The 21,804-nt window shown below is 45.4% G+C and overlaps 2 protein-coding genes and 1 long non-coding RNA gene across 3 annotated transcripts in view; 2 read left to right on the top strand and 1 right to left on the bottom strand.

Annotated features, from left to right (window-relative positions):
* LOC143766439 (uncharacterized) overlaps positions 1 to 21,804 on the bottom strand; it is a 380,006-nt gene that overhangs the window by 243,266 nt on the left and 114,936 nt on the right. The window lies entirely within an intron of this gene.
* Positions 1 to 21,804, top strand: part of LOC143766427 (uncharacterized) — a 473,765-nt gene that overhangs the window by 434,205 nt on the left and 17,756 nt on the right. The window lies entirely within an intron of this gene.
* Positions 13,362 to 15,853, top strand: LOC143769313 (uncharacterized). Its single transcript, XR_013214341.1, has 3 exons — positions 13,362 to 13,896; positions 13,991 to 14,927; positions 15,524 to 15,853. It is a non-coding gene; the product is annotated as an uncharacterized LOC143769313 (long non-coding RNA).

The following is a 21,804-nucleotide window of genomic DNA, read 5'->3' as shown; positions in this document are numbered from 1 at the left end:
AAACCAGCCACCGGTACTCGGCCATGGTCGACCAGCTGCCCGGAGGCTGGCCGGGGGACCCCTCCGTGGGAGACTCCGGAAAGGTCATCTCCCCCTGCGAGGGTGAACCTTATACCTCTTCCTCCGATGGGGGCCTGTGCTGGGCCGGAGCGTTCCCACGTGGACGCCTGGAGGTTGCTATGTTGGTTTCCTTCCCTTCTTCATCTTCCTCCCACGTTCTCTTTCGGAAGCGGCCACGTCTCCTTGGCCCCCACCCTCCACAGAGAATCAGGAGGCGGATCTCAGCCGCTGATGGACATGTCCTCAGGATACACAAATACTTAGACTGGGCGGCCAATGTTTTTCACGCTTCTCAGTTCGTTCACGCCCACAACTCCACGCCCTTCTTCTTCTCCTGCGCTCTTCGTGGTGCTGTAATGGCGGCGGTTTTGGCGGAAAATGGCAATACACAGTCTTTAAGCAAGTCACAGTTCAAGCACAATTCTGACACAGTTCTTAGGCACACATTACCTGATTTCCAGGCTTAAGTAGATCCTGTTCGTGACGCCAAGATTTTGGAGCGCCCCCACGTGCAGGGCAATGGGGTACTCGGTACCGGGTCCCTCTCAGTGCTGGATGGGGATGTCACGGTGGCCCGACCCGGTCTGTGGCCCTTCTGAGGGGCGTCCAATTAAAAGGGGTTATTTGTTTATACGGTGTTCGTGACGCCACCTGTGGTATTCGGTCAGGGTGACCGACGCTGCTTAGGAGTTCGCTGGGGTGATGTTATGGCAGCTAGATGGTATACCTTCCCACAGGTGAAGTATGTCCCCAGGGCTTCCCAGATGTGTAGATGGTGATTGTGTAGACGCGGTGAATAACGAGGACACAAAGGTTGCAGTCTCTTTACCTTTTACTGAAGACTTCGGCGTCCACAGTCCAGAGTACCGTTCACAGGGCAGGCTGAGTCCGGCCGGTCCGAAGGCACATCCAGAGTTCCCTTACTCAGGTGGAAATCAGTAGCCTTCCTACTTGCACCTGTGTGTTGTAGTACTTCCCTGCTGAGCACCACGGGATAGTCCTCACAACTGTCGTGAATGTTTCTGATCTTCTTTCTCTCCGTCCCCCAGATGGTATGGATAGGACGCACCCGTAAGACGGGGTAGACCTGGAGCTATTTTATAGGGACCCTAGTGTCGCCCCTCTCCCACAATTTGCCTCCGTTGTCTTCATTAGGTGTAAAGGTTGGACAGCCAACTAGGAATTAACTGACCTGCCGTGTTTCAAAGTAATGCGTAGAGCTTATTACTCCCTCGGTGTTCCGGCCACCGGCTACGTGCCTCAGAAGGATGTTGTCGATCTTAAGGCAGAACTGCTCCCGGTGTTATCTCCTTGTGCTGTGATCTCGTTTCTCACTCTCCACAATATACTTCGCTTCGTGTCCTTTCTTAAGATGCTGCCGCAATGAGGTGCAGGCGCAGCTCCGTAACTGTTGTAAATTCCGTTCTTGGGCTCCCTCCGGTGGTTGTAAATGGCACTTTTGTGAATTCTGCCCTTGGGCTCCCTCCGGTGGTTTTAAGTGGAACTGCTGCTCCTTGGGTTTAGCATTAGCAGCTGCTTCCACTGATCGTCTCTCCTGGCTCTGCTATTTAGCCTGGCTCTAGTCTTCAGCCAGTGCCAGCTGTCAATGTTTCTTGGTTGGATTCAGATCTCTCCTTGGATTTCTCTGATAGTCTGTCCATTTCAGCAAAGATAAGTCCTTGCTTGTTCTTTTGGTTGTCCACTTGCTGTGGACTTAATCGTTCAGCTCATGTTATGTTTTTTCTTGTCCAGCTTGTCAGTATGATATATTCAGCATAGCTGGAAGCTCTGGGGAAGCAGATTTGCCCTCCACAGCGTGAGTCGGTGTGGAGATTTTTTTGTAAACTCTGTGTGGATTTTTTTTTAGCTTTTAATACTGACCGCACAGTATTCTTTCCTGTTCTGTCTATCTAGTTAGAAGTGGCCTCCTTTGCTAAATCTTGTTTTCATTCTGTGTATGTCATTTCCCTCTCCACTCACAGTCAATATTTGTGGGGGACTATCTTTCCTTTGGGGATTTTCTCTGAGGCAAGATAGCTTTCTGTTTCCATCTTTAGGGGTAGTTAGTTCTCAGGCTGTGACGAGGTGTCTAGGGAGTGACAGGAACATCCCACGGCTACTTCTAGTGTTGGTGTTAGGATCAGGAACTGAGGTCAGTACAGATACCACCTCCTCAGAGCTCGTCCCATGTTGCTCCTTAACCACCAGGTCATAACACGTAACGTTCTATCTTGTGCTCTGTCTCTGTCAGGATCCCACCCCTGACAGGGACCTCTGTCTGCAGCTCAGATGTTCCTCCTTCTCCCCCTGTCTGCCTGACAGGTCCTCTCTGGGTCAAACCCAGGTAGCTTTCTGACTAACTTCCTATCCAACCCACCAGTTTTACCCGTGTGTGAGGAGTGGCCTAGTACATAGAACCTTCGCTCCCCCTGGTGGACTGGAGTGTGAAGTGTAGTGTGTGACTGTGATACCTGATCAGATGAACTCCTTTAATACCATCAGACGTAACATCACTCCCCCTGGTGGGAGAACGACATTACTGCAACGACCAGGACTCTGGGGCGCTGCACTAGCAACCTCTGCAGTGGCCACTGAGTGCGCTGTACAACCGCCGAGCGGAGGTCAGCTACCTCTAAACTGAGTTGCTGCAATTGTCCAGCTAAAGCAGCAATAGGGTCCATATTGGACCAAGAAAATGTTGAGGGTCAGTGATACTGTCACGCCGTTAATGGCGATAAAGGGGCAGGACGGCATACTGGGACCCGCACCTGTCCCTGCCACTATAAAGAGGCCCTGGCTTACCCTTATCTCAGGGGTACCTATAATGGTTAGGAGGCCTGAGCCTCCAGCGTATCCCTGTCTCCTGTGCAGGCCCCATCAGTGGCCCCCCTCTCCCCCCAGGGAGGACTGCACCAGTGTATTAATATGACAAGTAAACAGGGTATGCAGACAAGGTAACTAAAATCTCAAACTCACCAAATGCTCACACAGCCACAGAGGAAACACAGAGAAGGGAAGAGAGGGGAAAAAACTAGGAAGGAAAACAGGCTTAACATGCAACCAAAACAGCAGACAACAATCTCTGTAGATAAACCTCCAAGCTCCTAACACCATGCTCCTTCCTACTTCAAGCCAGGCAGCAGAACTGATCACTAACAACAGTTGTAGTCAAAGCTGAGTCTATATAGGAGAAGAGATTACAAAAACCAATTCAGCTGAGAGACCAAGCTCTCAGCAACTTCAGCAACAAGGTTTAACTCCTGCCCTGCTGGCACAAGACAGCCAGGTCAGAATTCAGGAGAAGAGCTTCTGTTCACCGTGTGTGAATGAGGCCCAGAGCGCTGCGGTTCTCTGGAACCTTTCTGTCACGGTAGCCTTGTGACATGTTTATTCATTCTTTTAGGTGACCTCACTTAATTCATAAGTACTTTTTAATATAATTAATGTATGGAAATGTCTTTTTTTTTCATGAGCCATAAATTATGTTTGTTTCACGGACTTTCTCATGAACTTTGACATATCATGCTTTGTTTGGATTTTTCTTCCAAAAAGACTGCATATAACACGTTCCAACTTGACATGTTCATCCGCTATCAGGTTTGTCCTGAGGAAGAGGTCCTGGGTGACTCTGAAACGCGTTGACTTCGAAAACCTATTTGAATAAACATTTTTAAGGAAATCTCCATATCTGATAGTCTTCATCAGCAGTGCAGGTGCAGACACATTATACCCAGATCAACTATTCTGCTTGGTCTTTGGACCCGTGTCCGGCAGCAGCTGATTTATGCATTGAACATGTTGATGAGGTGCCACTCTATCAAGGTGAGTGTAATACTCCTCTATTTTCAATATATCTTGTTATCAGTTAAGACCCTAATTTTCGCTTGTTTGTTCCTCAGTATCTCAACTACAGGAAATCTCTGTAATGCTTTCAGGTTACTTGGTAAAAAGCAATCAAGGACTGCTTGGAGCTTAACGGGGTCCTTCTGAAACCCCAATGCAGAAGCCAAATGTCCTGAGAACTGGACCTGCTGTACTACAAATTGGAATTTCTCCAGGTTAACAAATAAATAGTTGTCACGTAGAACCCGGAGAACCTGTCTGACATACTCACCATGCTCCTCCAGAGTACGTGAGTAACTCAATATATCATCTAGGAAAATTACCACAAATCTACCAATCAGTGAGAAAAAATATCAATGACATTTTCAAAGACTGCCGAAGCACTGGTTAACCCGAATGGCAGCATCAAATGTTCAATCTGCCCCTCAGGAGTATTGAATGCGGTCTTCCATTCGTCACCATGGCGTTTACGTATAAGGTTATAGTCCCGTAGAATGTAAGTCCGCAAGGACAGGGTCCTCTCCCCTCTGTAACAGTCTGTCGTTGTAAATTTGTGTACTGTAAATGATATCTATGACCCTGTATGTAACCCCTTTCTCATGTACAGCACCATAGAATTAATGGTGCTATATAAATAAATAATAATAATATTATTCCCCTCTAACGTTGAGTTTGTAAAACCATTTATCTCCAGGTAATTGGCTAAACAGGTCAGGTATAAGGGGTAAAGGACAGGGAAGGTGAATCTCTCTGAAGTCCAAGCATGGACGCCTCCCTCCATCCTATTATCAAAAGCACCCCTACAGCGAGATTTCGGCATTTTAGCTCCTGGTATGGAGTCGATAGAACAATCATATGCCGCCATATAGTAGACGTAACTGGTAATAATTCCCTCATGTGTGGGGTCTATTTGTCTCCAGAGAAATCACACGTTACATTCCACACATAACACTGTGTAGAAAAGGCGGCGCGGGGTTAGGCTACGTTCACATTTGCGGTGTGCGCCGCAGCGTCGCCGCCGCAACGCACAGCGCAAATGTGAACACATGCACAACGCTGCTTTTTGCGCCGCATGCGTCCTTTTTTCCATTGATTTTGGACGCAGCAAAAATGCAACTTGCTGCGTCCTCTGCGCCCCGACGCGGGCGCCGCAGGGACGCATGCGGCGCAAAAAGCAAGTGCACCGCATGTCCATGCGCCCCCATGTTAAATATAGGGGCGCATGATGCATGCGGCGCCGCTGCGGCGCTAGCCGCAAATGTGAACGTAGCCTAATTGTGCCAGTAGTGAGGGGGAATAATGGCGGGAATGTCACTGACTGAGGAGAAGTTTCCATGTAGGGTCTTCACTATGGATATCATTCCCTGAGGCTCCTGATCACGTGACCCCTGACTCCTCCCCTCCTGTGACCTCATCACAGGTCCTGTGCGCACAGAGCAGCCATATATGTGGAGTGCGGCTCTGCAGGTGGAGGTAGGTGCTGGAGATTCCCCATTACTGAGCGCGGGGGACATTAACCCTTCTGCACTGAGACTCTTTTGGTGTTGTCACCACTTTATAAGAATCATAACGTTTTTGTTCTGTTTAGATACATACGACCCAACTATGGAGGACAGGAAGTGAGGGAACGGATTGTTCTCCTAGTACAGGGCCCCTTTATTGCCCCACACAGTGTAATGCCCCCATTATGCCCCTGTAAGCAGGGTTCTGCCCCACAACCAGCTGCCTCGGGCACTTTACCATGAGCTGGTACCTCAGATTCTTCCCCGCACCCCTTTCCTTTGCTTGGTGCAAATCTGTTCTGCCTTTGGGGCTCTGGCCTTTATAATATCAGTAATCTGTCATCAGGGTCTCCTGACCAGGTACCATCTAGACTCTTCCTTCCTGACACCCTCCCTCTTCCCATTGATGTCACATGGTCCCGTCTGGACGGCAGATAGCAGTCTGTACAAATGCAGCACAGCCCTGAGGAGTCTTTTTTTATGACGCTCCTTTTTACACCCCTGATGCAATATATATGATGCCGCTCACACAGTATAATGTTTCCACAGTACTCGCATCTCTCGTAAAAAAGGTATTTTCACACTACCACCATACCCCCACACACAGTATAATGTTCCTACAGTATCTCCATCCCACCACACACAGTATAATGTTCCTACAGTACCTCCATCCCACCACACACAGTATAATGTTCCTACAGTATCTCCATCCCACCACACACAGTATAATCTTCTCACAGTACCACTATACCCCCACACACAGTATAAAGTTCCCACAGTACCTACATCCCACCACACACAATATTTAGTTCCCACAATAGTGGCTTCCCAAAGACACAGGATAATGTTTCCACAGTACTGCCATCCTCCCACTTTCTAATGTTCCCACAGTACAGTGCAGGACAGTGGAGCAGCAAGCTGGGTGACAGTTAGAAGGTGGGGTAGAGGGAAGAATGCCAGGGAGGCTAGTCCTGATCTGGCACACCCCAATAAGTTTGCTAAGTTGGCAGATGAGGGGGGTGCCAGTACAGGGGTAGCACTGCTGCAGCCAGGCATGTCCTCTGAAAGCCGGAGGAGTGACTGCTCCAGTAAGGAGGGAACTAGGAGAGCAGGGCAGGCCAGACAGGTGCTGGTAGTGGGGGACTCAATTATTAGGGGAACAGATAGGGCAATCTGTCACAAAGGCAGGGATTGTCGAACGGTGTGCTGCCTACCTGGCGCCCGAGTCCGACACATCGCTGATCGGGGTGACAGATTACTGGGAGAGGCTGGTGAGGACCCAGCGGTCATGGTGCACATTGGCACACATGACAAAGTTAGAGGTAGGTGGAAGGTTCTTACAGGGAACCTGTCACCCCCAAAATTGAGGGTGAGCTAAGCCCACCAGCATCAGGGGCTTATCTACAGCATTCTGTAAGCCCCCGATGTATCCTAAAAGATAAGAAAAAGAGATTAGATTATACTCACCCAGGGGCGGTCCCTGCTGCAGTCCTGTCCAATGGGTGTCGCAGTCCCGTCCGGCACCTCCCATCTCATCAGATGACGTCCTCTTCTTGTCTTCACGCTGCGGCTCCGGCGCAGGCGTACTTTGTCTGCCCTGTTGAGGGCAGAGCAAAGCACTGCAGTGCTCAGACGCCAGGCCTTTCTGACCTTTCCCAGCGCCTGCGCATTGCAGTACTCAACAGGGCAGAAAAAGTACGCCTGCGCCGGAGCCGCAGCGTGCAGACCAGAAGAGGACATCATCCTATGTAGATGGGAGACCCCGGACCAGACCGCGACGCCCACCGGATCGGACCGTATAATCTAACCTCTTTTTCTCATCTTTTAGGATACATCGGGGGCTTATCTACAGCATTAAGATAAGCCCCTGATGCCGGGGGGCTTAGCTCACCCTCGATTTTGGGGGTGACAGGTTCCCTTTAAAAATGATTTCAGGGAATTAGGCTGCAAGCTGAAGGCAAGGACCTCCAATGTGGTATTTTCCTAAATACTGCCTGTACCACGTGCCACGCCAGAGAGGCAACGGGAGATTGGGGAGGTTAATAAGTGGCTCAAGAATTGGTGTAGGAAGGAGGGGTTTGGGTTCCTGCAGAACTGGGCCGACTTCTCAGTTGGCTACAGGCTCTACGCTAGGGACGGGCTGCACCTCAATGGGGAAGGTGCAGCTGTGTTGCGGGAGAAAATGTCTAGAAGGTTGGAGGAGTGTTTAAACTAGGGAATGGGGGGAGGGGAATATAGTGCAGCTAGAGACCTGGGCGCAAATAAGGAAGGTGGGGGTGGCGGTTGCATGGGGGTGGGGTTAGAACAATTAATAATTTAAGAAAGAATAGAGGTACAGAGAGATATATAAAGTGCATGTATACTAATGCCAGAAGCCTCGGCAACAAAATGGAGGAATTAGAATTAATGTTATTGTAGCATAATTATGACATGGTGGGGATATCTGAGACATGGCTGGATGAGAGCCATGACTGGGCTGTTAACTTGCAGGGCTATAGTCTGTTCAGAAATGACTGAACGGATAAGCGAGGCAGAGGTGTGTGTCTATATGTAAAATCATCCTTAAAGGGACACTGTCACCTGAATTTGGAGGGAACAATCTTCAGCCATAGGGGCGGGGTTTTCGGGTGTTTGATTCACCCTTTCCTTACCCACCGGCTGCATGCTGGCTGCAATATTGGATTTAAGTTCATTCTCTGTCCTCCATAGTATACGCCTGCGCAAGGCAAGATTGCCTTGTGCAGGCATGTACTACGGAGGACAGAGAATGAACTTCAATCCAATAATGCAGCCGGCGGGTAAGAAAAGGGTGAATCAAACACCCGAAAACCCCGCCCCTATGGCTGAATATTGTTCCCTCCAAATTCAGGTGACAGTGTCCCTTTAAAGGGACTCTGTCAGCTCAAATTGGCGGGCTATTAAAATGATTTCTTACCGGTCAGATGGGCGGCGTATCCTCTTTATTTCTCTGCCCCGTCCGTCCCTGTTTTCTGCATTATTTTCGGGAATAAGAGTATGCATGCGCCGTAGTTAGCACGTGCGCCATGCAGTCTTCGGTGGCGCGCCCGCAGTATGCTTTGCCCTACTGCGGGCAAAGCCGAAAAGCATTACTGCGCATGCGCCAGCGCACTATGTCCTGGAAGTGTTTTGCTGTCTTCCGGGAGATAGTGCGCGGGCGCATGCGTAGTAATGCTTTTCGGCTTTGCCCGTAGTAGGGCAAAGCATACTGCGCGTGCGCCACCGAAGATTGCATGGCGCAAGCGCCAACTATGGCGCACGCATACTTATTTCCGAAAATAATGCGGAAAACAGGGACGGACGGGGTGGAGAAATAAAGAGGATACGCCGCCCATCTGACCGGTAAGAAATCATTTTAATATCCCGCCAATTTGAGCTGACAGAGTCCCTTTAAAACCCATCCTGCTTGATAATATAGGTGAATCTAATGAAAATGTAGAGTCCCTGTGGGTGGAGATGAGGGGAGGGGGGAAAAATAATAAATTACTGATAGGGGTTTGTTATAAGTCTAAAAAAATAATGGAAGCAGCAGAGAATATCCTCATAAAGCAAATAGATGAAGCTGCGACTCAAGGAGAAGTCATTATTATGGGGGACTTCAACTACCCTGAAATAGATTGGGGAAAAGAAACCTGCAGTTCCAGCAAAGGTAATCGGTGTCTGACAACTATGAGAGACAATTACCTCTGACAACTGGTTCAGGACCCAACAAGAAGGGGGGCACTGCTAGACCTAATATTAACCAACAGGCCAGAACGCATAGCAAATATAAGGGTTGGGGGTCACTTGGGGAATAGTGATCACAAAATAATAAGTTTTTATGTAACCTTTAATAAGATGTGTAGTAGGGGGGTTACAAGGACACTAAACTTCAGGAGGGCAAATTTCCAACGGATGAGAGATGATCTTGGTCCAATTAACTGGGACGATATCCTGAGACATAAAAATACACAAGAAAAATGGGAGACGTTTATTAGCATCCTGGATAGGACCTGTGCACAGTATATACCGTATGGGAATAAACATACTAGAAATAGGAGGAAACCAATATGGCTAAATAGAGCTGTAAGGGGCGCAATAAGTGACAAAAAGAAAGCATTTAGAGAATTAAAGGAAGTAGGTAGTGAGGAGGCATTAAATAAATACAGAAAATTAAATAAATTCTGTAAAAAGCAAATCAAGGCAGCAAAGATTGAGACAGAGAGACTCATTGCCAGAGAGAGCAAAAATAATCCCAAAATATTCTTTAACTATATAAATAGTAAGAAACTAAAAAATGACAGTGTTGGCCCCCTTAAAAATAGTCTGGGTGAAATGGTGGATGAGGATGAGGAAAAAGCCAATATGCTAAATGACTTTTTTTCATCAGTATTTACAAAAGAAAATCCCATGGCAGCCAATATGACTAGTGATAAAAATTCCCCATTAAATGTCACCTGCTTAACCCAGCAGGAAGTACAGCGGCGTCTAAAAATAACTAAAATTGACAAATCTCCGGGCCCGGATGGGATACACCCCCGAGTACTGCAGGAATTAAGTACAGTCATTGATAGACCGTTATTTTTAATCTTTAAAGAGTCCATAATAACAGGGTCTGTACCACAGGACTGGCGTATAGCAAATGTGGTGCCAATATTCAAAAAAGGGGCAAAAACTGAACTCGGTAATTATAGGCCAGTAAGCTTAACCTCTACTGTGGGTAAAATCCTGGAGGGCATTCTAAGGGATGCTATACTGGAGTATCTGAAGAGGAATAACCTTATGACCCAGTATCAGCACGGGTTTACTAGGGACCGTTCATGTCAGACTAATTTGATCAGCTTCTATGAAGAGGTAAGTTCCGGACTGGACCAAGGGAACCCAGTGGACGTAGTGTATATGGACTTTTCCAAAGCTTTTGATACGGTGCCACACAAAAGGTTGTTACATAAAATTAGAGTAATGGGGATAGGGGAAAATATGTGTAAGTGGGTTGAGAGCTGGCTCAGGCATAGGAAACAAAGGGTGGTTATTAATGGAGCACACTCGGACTGGGTCGCGGTTAGCAGTGGGGTACCACAGGGGTCAGTATTGGGCCCTCTTCTTTTTAACATATTTATTAATGACCTTGTAGGGGGCATTCAGAGTAGAATTTCAATATTTGCAGATGACACTAAACTCTGCAGGGTAATCAATACAGGGGAGGACAATTTTATATTACAGGATGATTTATGTAAACTAGAAGCTTGGGCTGATAAATGGCAAATGAGCTTTAATGGGGATAAATGTAAGGTCATGCACTTGGGTAGAAGTAATAAGATGTATAACTATGTGCTTAATTCTAAAACTCTGGGCAAAACCGTCAATGAAAAAGACCTGGGTGTATGGGTGGATGACAAACTCATATTCAGTGGCCAGTGTCAGGCAGCAGCTACAAAGGCAAATAAAATAATGGGATGTATTAAAAGAGGCATAGATGCTCATGAGGAGAACATAATTTTACCTCTATACAAGTTACTAGTTCGACCACACTTAGAATACTGTGCACAGTTCTGGTCTCCGGTGTATAAGAAAGACATAGCTGAACTGGAGCGGGTGCAGAGAAGAGCGACCAAGGTTATTAGAGGACTGGGGGGTCTGCAATACCAAGATAGGTTATTACACTTGGGGCTATTTAGTTTGGAAAAACGAAGGCTAAGGGGTGATCTTATGTTAATGTATAAATATATGAGGGGACAGTACAAAGACATTTCTGATGATCTTTTTAATCATAGACCTGAGACAGGGACAAGGGGGCATCCTCTATGTCTGGAGGAAAGAAGGTTTAAGCATAATAACAGACGCGGATTCTTTACTGTAAGAGCAGTGAGACTATGGAACTCTCTGCCGTATGATGTTGTAATGAGTGACTCATTGCTTCAATTTAAGAGGGGACTGGATACCTTTCTGGAAAAGTATAATGTTACAGGGTATATATACTAGATTCCTTGATAGGGCGTTGATCCAGGGAACTAGTCTGATTGCCGTATGTGGAGTCGGGAAGGAATTTTTTTCCCCAATGTGGAGTTACTCTCTGCCACATGGGTTTTTTTTGCCTTCCTCTGGATCAACATGTTAGGGCATGTTAGGTTAGGCTATGGGTTGAACTAGAGCGTCTTACAGTCTTCCTTCAACCTTAATAACTATGTAACTATCTGCAGACATTACACCAGACACATTTTACTTCTCACATTTCCAGAGAAGCAGAGCGCCAGGAAACGGGACCGAGGTGAGTATGTGGCGTTTTTTTTTTTTTTGTCCTCGTGTATGGGTTGTTTGGGTGGCCATGGGGAGGCTATGAGGGTGGGACATGGTGCTGCACACATAGTGGGGTGACATGCGGCACATGGTGCTGCATATTGAGGCGACATGCTTCACATGGGGAGGCTATGGGGGCGACATGCAGTGTATATTGGGAGGCTGTGCGGGGCTCATGCCGCATATGGGGGAGGCTATTTCGGCCCTTCACAATGGTCGCAGTCTCTCATGTGCCCACCTCTCGGGAAACTAATTGCCCACCACTGCTCTAGATGGTAAAACAAACCTTTTTAGAATATAGTAATGCCCTCTTCTCGCCTAGAAAGTAATAATGTTCCCTGTGTGCCCCTCTGACACAATAACCAGAGTCCCCCTATAACAATAAGCGCCCACTAAACATTTAATAATGTTTGAGTCTCCCCCTGTTGAGCTCCCCTCTCCACAGTATGATGCTCTCTTAGGCTGGTTTCACATTTGCATCTGTGCGCGCAGCGTTTCATCCGCATAGATCCGCATGCGTCATGCGTACATATATTTAAAATGGTGTACGTAAGGACATGTGTTTGCATGCTTTTGAGTACGCATGCGTAGTTTGGTGGTGTGCAGCAGGGCACGGCGAACGCAACATGTTGCATTTTTGGAGGCAACAAATATTGCGCAATCATCCGCATATGGACGATTGCAGATGATTGCGTAAAAAAACCCTCCATTACTGTCTATGGCAACGCATTGGTACGCAAGGACATGAGTACGCATGCATTCGAAACGCAATGCGTACTTCACACGAATCATATCCAGGAAACGATGTTACCACCTGCAAAATCACTGATGTATAAAAGGGGATGTGGAGACAGGTAGTCCATTACTCTTAGGACTCTGGACAAAAGCACAAGACTAGTTGTCTCCTGATCTATATCCCCCCCCTTGAGGAAGCGACAGTCAAGCTCGCAAAACACGCGTCAGGGTCAGTGGTCGCCCCTTGGACTGGACTGAATCGGAGATACTATTATGGGTAATTAACTCTTTATTTATTCTATGTTTTTTACATTTCTCTGAACAGCGCTGTATTGTGAGAGACATGTGATCTCTTTTCAGTCTAGATTAGCCTTATGACCTGACTTGAATTACGCTGTTACCTTTGTCCCACTATATGTGGGGTATGTGCTTACGATTTTCTTACAGTTATATTTAATGGCTATATATACTGTCCATTTGGACGTCATCTATGAATGTAATATTGAAATTGTACATATTTATATATTTTTTATCATGGTTTTTGGTACTAATAAATAATATTGTTTTCAATATATGGCGACTCATATTTTCCTATTTTTTCAATAGTTGTCTCCTGGTGCTGCCATCTCTCCTGGTGCTGGCGTCTCTCCTGGTGCTGCCATCTCTCCTGGTGCTGGCGTTTCTTCTGGTGCTGCCGACTCTCCTGGTGCCATTGTCCTGGTGAGGACAACACTGGCTATGTAAGTATAGAACCTTTAAAAATGTCTCTCTCTTACATTTTTTTTTTTGGTTCCTTTAGACTGGTTGTCTCCTGGTGCTGCTGTCTCTGCTGCTGGCATCTGTCCTAGTGCGGCCACCTGTCCCTGTCCTGTGCTGACTGCTGTGCTATTCGACTACTGCCTGTAATGTAAGTATTGGTGTCCTTTTTTTGGGGGGGGGGGGCAACATTGTGATTGGCTCTTAACAAGCTTAAATTTTGTTTTATTTTTTGCTGTAGTGTTCCATTTGACTGCTGCCTGCTCTTCAACCATGTCCTTAAGTGAAGAGGTGACTGCTTCCCAGGGTGGACATGACACCGATTATGTAGTCACATTTGCTATACTGATTGGTATGTATTGACTGGCAATACTATAGCTGTGTTAAATCATGTAATTTGTTTACAGGTACCTCGGGCTCATGTGTCTCATGAGCAAATACGTGGTGTAAGTATTCTTTTCATCAAAGTTGTAATTGATTTTTGTTTGATTTTTACTTAAAATTATTTTGTTTTATTGGATCTATAGGTTCCACAATGGGAAGATGCCAAACAGGACATTGAAAACGAGCAACGAATTCACATTGTGGTACATCCGTGATCGTCAGCACTCCGACATTGCTGTGATTCGACAACTCTGGGAAGAAGTGGCCAGATCGCTGCTGCATGATCGGGATCGTGTCACGCCACATATCAGAAATTATTTTGGTAAGTATTTGAATGTGTTGTGATGCATCAGTGAAACTGTAAATGTAGGTGCATTGTTTTACAATTAATTATTTCCTTTTTTTCCCCACCACAGTGAAGAGAATAAGAGTGCGTTGGCGCTCGATGAAGGATCTCTTGAACAAGGACATGAGACAGGAGAACCAGGTTAAAAGTGGTGCTGCTCAAAGGATACTCAGAAAATACAAATACCACCGGAACTTTGCTTTTCTGATGCCTGCGCTTGCTACCCGAACGTGAGTATCTTTTGTTTTGTCTTGCTATTATTTAACCTTTTTTTGGTGTTTTACTAATGTTGTTGTTTTTTTTTTTTATTCACCACACAACCTGGTTTGTCCTCTGTTGGAGCGGACCCTCATCGACCAGCCAATGAACAAGCACAATCCCAATCATCCACCAGCGATGTAGCAACCTGTCAGGCCTAACAGGCTGAGGAAGAGGCAGCCGCCGATCCTTCCGGTTTTCCCCTCTCCCAGCCCTCTGCCGCTGCTTTTGTTTGGTCTTCTCATCAGCGGCAGAGGGCCTGGGAGAGGTCACTCATGCCCGAGTTTATGCACTTAAGCTCGGTCTTCCAGGATGGGATTAAGGTGCTTGGTGATAGACTGAAGAGTAGGTTCACCCATGTGAATACACTTATACAGGATGTCAACAAATGCCTTGATCGCCGGGAAGCCGACCTTGAAAGACCGGCGTGACATTTTTTTATTTGTTATTTTTTTTTTCAATAGAGCTGGAAGTGTCAGAAAACCTTACGCCTCAATTCCAGATCAACGTCGTGCAGGCCTGCCAGGCTGCTTACAGCCAAGCATTGCTGCAACAGTCACAAAGCTACAATCCACAGGCCGGAAGATATTACCAGCTGCCGAACATCTACTTTCAAACTCCCAGAGTGCCGAACTATCCTCCACCGCCCCCGCCTCCAGTTCACAGATCCACTACGCTACCAACTTCATCATCCCTGCGGCCAGCAGCATCTACGACGCTCCCAAGTTCAGCACCCACCACGCTACCAAGTTCCGTTATTAGAGGATTGGGGGGGTCTGCAATACCAAGACAGGTTATTACACTTGGGGTTATTTAGTTTGGAAAAACGAAGGCATAGGGGTGATCTTATTTTAATGTATAAATATATGAGGGGATAGTACAAAGATCTTTCTAATTACCTTTTTACTCGTAGACCTGAGACGGGGACAAGGGGGCATCCTCTACGTCTGGAGGAAAGAAGGTTTAAGCATAATAACAGATGCAGATTCTTTACTGTAAGAGCAGTGAGACTATGGAACTCTCTGCCGTATGATGTTGTTATGAGTAACTCATTGCTAAAATTTAACAGGGGACTGGATACCTTTCTTGAAAAGCATAATGTTACAGGTTATGTATACTAGATTCCTTGATAGGGCATTGATCCAGGGAACCAGTTGGATTGCCGTATGTGGAGTCGGGAAGGAATTTTGTTCCCCAATGTGGAGCTTACTGTTTGCCACATGGTTTTTTTTTGCCTTCCTCTGGTTCAACATGTTAGGGCATGTTAGGTTAGGCTATGGGTTGAACTAGATGGACTTAGTCTTCCTTCAACCTTAATAACTAAGTTTCTATGTTACCTCTGCAGCCAGCAGCTTCCAGCACCACACCAAAAGACTGCTACAGAGACCACCACTCCCACTCGGCCAAGAAAGCAAAGGTCAAAAACTAATAACATTTCCACCAGGACGAAGACCCGGAGTCGAAAAACCCTGCTAAAATTGGACTCACCACCTCCACCCTCACCTACCAATGTTTCTCTGTTGTCAAATGTGTCACTACCTTCCCTTGTGTCTGTCCCTTCCAGTTTGTCTATCCATTCCTCAGCTCCACACCTCCAAGGTCCACCACATCGCACCATCAGATAGACCCCAATCCTAAACTCAGTTATTTTTTGGTTAAATAAATGTTTATTTTCTTTGCCCAATATCTGGGTTTTCATTGTCTCTTTGAGCGCCGCCGCCGCAAACACATGTTTATTGCATTATTGAGGGAACTTGTAATGGGTGTTTTACTACAGGTATTTTATTATTTAATTCAGCAAACATTGCAGGTACGTTTAGAATTTACAGGTACATTTAAACAATACAAACGGCACCAGCACGGGAGTTGAGTATAGGGTTTATTATTATAATCGGGGCCAAACATATTAATCAAGAATGGGTTGTCCTATTGGACGCTGCCTATGGCCCAGCCTAATAGACCTTCTTACATTTCAGGCTTTGATACTTTGGGCTGGAGGGCATTCAGCCAAACTCTGTCACACCTTCCTAGATGCTGTGTTTGATTTTGGCACCAGCAAGTGGTTAAACTGCCAGGGCTTCGGTGCAGCCGCCCCTGTGCCATTCCTACAGTGTAAATCTATGTTCTGGGGCCCAAAAGAGTAAAACAAATGTTTAACGTGTCAAAAAAAATAATTTTTAGTATCTGTTTTTTTTTTTCCTGGTGTTTTTCCTGTAATATAGGAAAGCCTAAGGCCAGAAATAAATCCCATAAAACACTGTACATGGAGACTTTGGGATCAGATAATTTCTGTCCGCTGTGTTTGTACAAACAAAAAAACTTTGTCATGATCCGTTCCAGGGTTTAATCCTGTCTCCCATTTTTCCGGGGGGATCATGTCAAGTTAACTTTGCTCTGCCTCATTCTGGGTTCAGGTTTGCTATTTAGCTCCCATGCATCCTGCTGGCGGTGTCAGCTATAGTTCTGCCTTCGGCATGTGAACCTGACTCAGGTAGCTCTTGGTTTGTCCTGCTGTGATCCCTGACTTCCCCCGTGTCTGTTGACTCCCTCTTTCTACCCTTTTTCCAGCGTTTCGGTTTTGATTCTCTGCTTTCTGACTTGGCTTGTATTCGGACTCTCTTCTGCCTCTTGATTTTGTCTTATCCACTTCTGACCGTTGCTGAACCTCCTGGCTTGTTCCTGACCAACTTGCTGATCCCTTTAGTACTTCTGCCTATTGTTGGTTTTTTGACTCTGCTTGGTGGACCACTCTCTCGGCACTTGGTGGTGCCTATGCTGCTGCTTTGCAGTGATTCTTTGTGTACGCCGTCTCACTTCCCTCTCAAGCTCACTCTGGTGGAGGTTGCGTTATACTGCACTGCAAAGCAGCATGACAATTTTATAAAAGCCTCAAACTTCTGTGTGTGACTCAGACATGAGATCTAATGTGATAGAAGATGACCGTGCGGGGAAGACAGGAAACCTTCATATAGACGGCCGGTGGTAATGGATTCAGTGACAGACTCTGGACAAATATGTTCCTAGAGCCGTAGTAGAAGATGGAATATGTCATTCTCATCAAGAAGTAGTTATTTCTCATGTCACGTGTAATGAATATCTCCTGCAGTATTGCTAATGCTGCTAATGCCGATTCCAGTGTTGGTAAATGAGACGAGAATTAGGCCAGGTTCACATTGCGTTAATGAGCTGCTGTTAACGCAAGTGCCAATATGTCAGCTCGCTAGCGCAGATAGAGCTAGCAGATGCTCTATTTGCGCTAGCAGTGACGAACCCAGAAATGCTGCAGCCCGCGTCCCAGGGTCCATCACTCAATGACGGCACATCGCTAGCACACACCCACAATGCTTCCGTCATAGGACTTAATGGCGGCGTTAACGGACTGCGTTACACCACGGTGTAACGTAGTCTGTCTAACGGACGCCAAAGACGCAATGTGAACCTAGCCTTAGTGTTATGGAAGATGAGTCTATGAGAAATGTATTCAGCTGCCGACTCCGAGGAAGAAACTGCTTGTTGTCTGTGGCCTAAAATTCACTGCTCAAAAAAATAAACGGAACACTTAAACAACAGAATATAACTCCAAGTAAATCAAACTTCTGTGAAATCAAACTGTCCACTTAGGAAGCAACACTGTTTGACAATCAATTTCACATGCTGTTGTGCAAATGGAATAGACAACATCTGGAAATTATTGGCAATTATTAAGACACACTCAATAAAGGAGTGGTTCTGCAGGTGGGGACCACAGACCACATCTCAGTACCAATATTTTCTGGCTGATGTTTTGGTCACTTTTGAATGTTGGTTGTGCTTTCAAACTTGTGGTAGCAAGAGACAAACTCTACAACCCACATAAGTGGCTCAAGTAGTGCAGCTCATCCAGGATGGCACATCAATGTGAGCTGTGGCAAGAAGGTTTGCTGTGTCTCTCAGCGTAGTGTCCAGAGGCTGGAGGTGCTACCAGGAGACAGGCCAGTACACCAGGAGATGTGGAAGGGGCTCAGCCTTTGTGCCAGGAGGATCAGGAGGAGCACTGCCAGAGCCCTGCAAAATGACCTCCAGCAGGCCACAAATGTTCATGTGTCATCACAAACGGTTATAAACTGACTCCATGAGGATGGTCTGAGTGCCCGATGTCCACAGATGGGGGTTGTGCTCACAGAAAAAAATTCACTGTGTAAAAACTGTAGTTAAAAAAAATTACCTTTAATTACGTCTTAACGCAGTAATGTGATATTAAGGACCACTACCACCATTTAAAAGATACCAGGAGGTGCCTGTACCTATCACTAAACTGAACTGTTCCTACCTACCAACGGAGATTGGCATCTTACACTTGTGCAATGGCGCCTCCGCTCACCATCGACTGTCCCTCCTACCCCTAGAAATAGGAGGAGAGATACTGAAATTAGTTTGTTTGGACAGTATACCACAATTATAGTGGGGGATTGATGTATTACTTTTTTATTATTACTGCAAAAATGTTAATGTGGTGTAGTAAACCACGTGAGTGAAAATATATTTAGATTTTCAAGTACCCAAGATAAAGGGGGTTGTAAAAGATAATATAGACTTTTTGAGGAGCCAAAATTAATTGAAGGGACCTTACCCTTATCTATCTCCTGCCTATCAGCGGAGGTTGGCACCCTATATGATATTTACGATTTTTTTGGTGCCCCCCTCCAGATGGCTGTCCCTCCTAACCCCAAAACCATAAGATCATTTCCATATGAGAGGCAGTGAAGGGGTGAAGTCTAACAATGATGGCAATGATATGTTAGACTCAACAGTTTACTATCCAAAATTAAAATGAACTCAAACTAATAAATGATCAATATAGTTCCACTTCCTCTTATAGGGCAAATAGTTATACTGTCTGAGTAGGAACTAAACAGATAGCCAATGTCATATATAAATATCATAGAGCCTGCATAAATATTGCACGATCCCAGGGCATTCACCCCTTAACCCCAAGGGTGGTTTGCATATTAATGACCGGGCCAATTTTTACAATTCTGACCACTGTCCATTTATGAGGTTATTACTCTGGAACGCTTCAATGGATTCCGGTGATTCTGACAGTGTTTTCTCGTGACATATTGTACTTCATGTTAGTGGTAACATTTCCTCGACATTACTTGCTCTAATCTGTGAAAAAAAACTGAAAATCTTAAAAATTTCGTAATTTTCCAACTTTGAATTTTCATGCCCGTAAATCACAGAGATATGTTACCCAAAATACTTAATAAGTAACATTTCCCACATGTCTACTTTACATCAGCACAATTTTGGAACCAACACTTTTTTTTTTTTTGTTAGGGAGTTATAAGGGTTAAAAGTTGACCAGCAATTTCTCATTTTCACAACACCATTTTCGTTTTAGGGACCACATTACATTTGAAGTCACTTTGAGGGGTCTATATGATAGAAAATACCCAAGTGTGATACCATTCTAAAAACTGCACCCCTCAAGATGCTCAAAACCACATTCAAGAAGTTTATTAACCCTTCAGGTGTTTCACAGGAATTTTTGGAATGTTTAAAAAAATAAAATGAACATTTCACTTTTTTTCACAAAAAATTTACTTCAGACCCAATTTGTTTTATTTTACCAAGGGTTACAGCAGAAATTGGACCCCAAAAGTTGTTGTACAATTTGTTCTGAGTATGCTGATACCCCATGTGTGGGGGTAAACTACTGTTTGGGCGCATGGCAGAGCTCGGAAGGGAAGGAGCACCGTTTTAAATGCAGACTTTGATGGCATGGTCTGTGGGCGTCACGTTGCCCCTGATGTACCTAAACAGTAGAAACCCCCACAAGTGACCCCATATTGGAAACTAGACCCCCTAAGGAACGAATCTAGATGTGTTGTGAGAACTTTGAACCCCCGAGTGTTTCACTACAGTTTATAATGCAGAGCTGTGAAAAGAAAAAACCTTTTTTTTCCACAAAAATTATTTTTAGCCCCCAAATTTTTATTTTCCTAAGCGTAACAAGAGAAATTTATACCGTTCCGCGTTTGGAAAAATTGATATAGCAGTTTTATTCTTCGGGTCAGTCCGATTACAGCGATACCTCATTTATATAATTTTTGTATGTTTTGGCGCTTTTATACAATAAAAACTTTAATGTAAAAAATAATTTTTGCATCGCTTTATTCTGAGGACTATAACTTTTTTATTTTTTCGCTAATGACTCTGTATGGTGGCTCGTTTTTTGCGGGACAAGATTACATTTTATAGCGGTACTATGTTTATTTATATCCGTCTTTTTTATCGCGTGTTATTCCACTTTTTGTTCGGCGGTATGATGATAAAGCATTGTGTTGTGCCTCATATTTTTTTTGGTTTTTTTTACGGTGTTCACTGAAGGGGTTAACTAGTGGGACAGTTTTATAGGTCGGGTCGTTACAGTCGGCGATACTAGATATGTGTACTTTTATTGTTTTTATTTACATAAAGGAATGTATTTATTGGAACAATGTTTTTTTTTTTTTTTTTTTTATTTAGGATTTTTTTATATATATATATATATTTTTACACAATGTAATATTTTTTTTTTTTTTTTTACTTTACCCCAGGACATCACTATATATTATCAGATCGCTGATCTGACATTTTGCTCCCAAGCCAACCTCCCTGCAGGACCCTGAAGGTCCCCGCAGCTATCTTGGATCCGGGGCCTGCAGGGAGGAGAACGAAGGAGACCCTTGGAACAACGCGATCACATCGCGTTGTTCCGAGGGTCTCAGGGAAGCACGCAGGGAGCCCCCTTCCTGCACGATGCTTCCCTATGCCACCGGAATGCTGAGATCATGTTTGATCGCAGTGTTTCAGGGGTTAAAGTGCCAGGAGCGGTCACAGTGCCGGATGTCAGCTGTGATGATCAGCTGACACCCGGCTGCGATTGGACGCCCCCCCCCCCCCCCCCCCCCCCCGAGCGCGGCTGATCGGGTAAAACGTACTATCCCGTCCATGGGAATTAAGTCCCAGGTCACATGGTCGGGATAGTACGTCCGATGGCAGAAAAGGGTTAAGCAATAAGCCCAAAAATATTCAAAACCAGATAAGGCTCAGCTGCATGTTAAAGAACAGGTACATGTCATCAAATCAAGAACTTATAGAAAAAAAACAAACCTCAGAGCTCTGAAACACACTCAACGCATTTCCCCTTTCAAGGTTCATCAGGATTGAATAAAGTATACATAGTATAAAGAGACTACTTAGCTGCTGAAGAAATTGCTATGACCGGCACAATAGCAGGGTTCAGAGTGCAAGCACATAAGGAAACGATACCCCTTCATAGTGTGCTACATGATACGGTGCATGTTCATCCATGTTGCTATTGTGCCGGTCTTAGCCATTTCTTCAATCACTATAATTGTGGTATACTGTCCAAACAAACTCTCATTTCAATATCTCTCTTCCTACCTCCTATTCCTTTCCCCATCCCACAGGGCTAGATAGGAGTAGGAGGGACAGTCGACAGTGATCGGGGGCGCCATTGTGCAGGTGAAGGGTGCCAACCTCCGCTGGTAGGTAGGAACAGTTCAGTTTAGTGATAGGTATAGGCACCTCCTGGTATCTTTTAAATGGTGGTAGTGGTCCTTGTTATCACCTTACTGC

Source organism: Ranitomeya variabilis, chromosome 4 (genome assembly GCF_051348905.1).
Source record: "Ranitomeya variabilis isolate aRanVar5 chromosome 4, aRanVar5.hap1, whole genome shotgun sequence".
Lineage (NCBI taxonomy): Eukaryota > Metazoa > Chordata > Amphibia > Anura > Dendrobatidae > Ranitomeya > Ranitomeya variabilis.
This window is presented reverse-complemented; position numbering and strand designations above follow the sequence as displayed.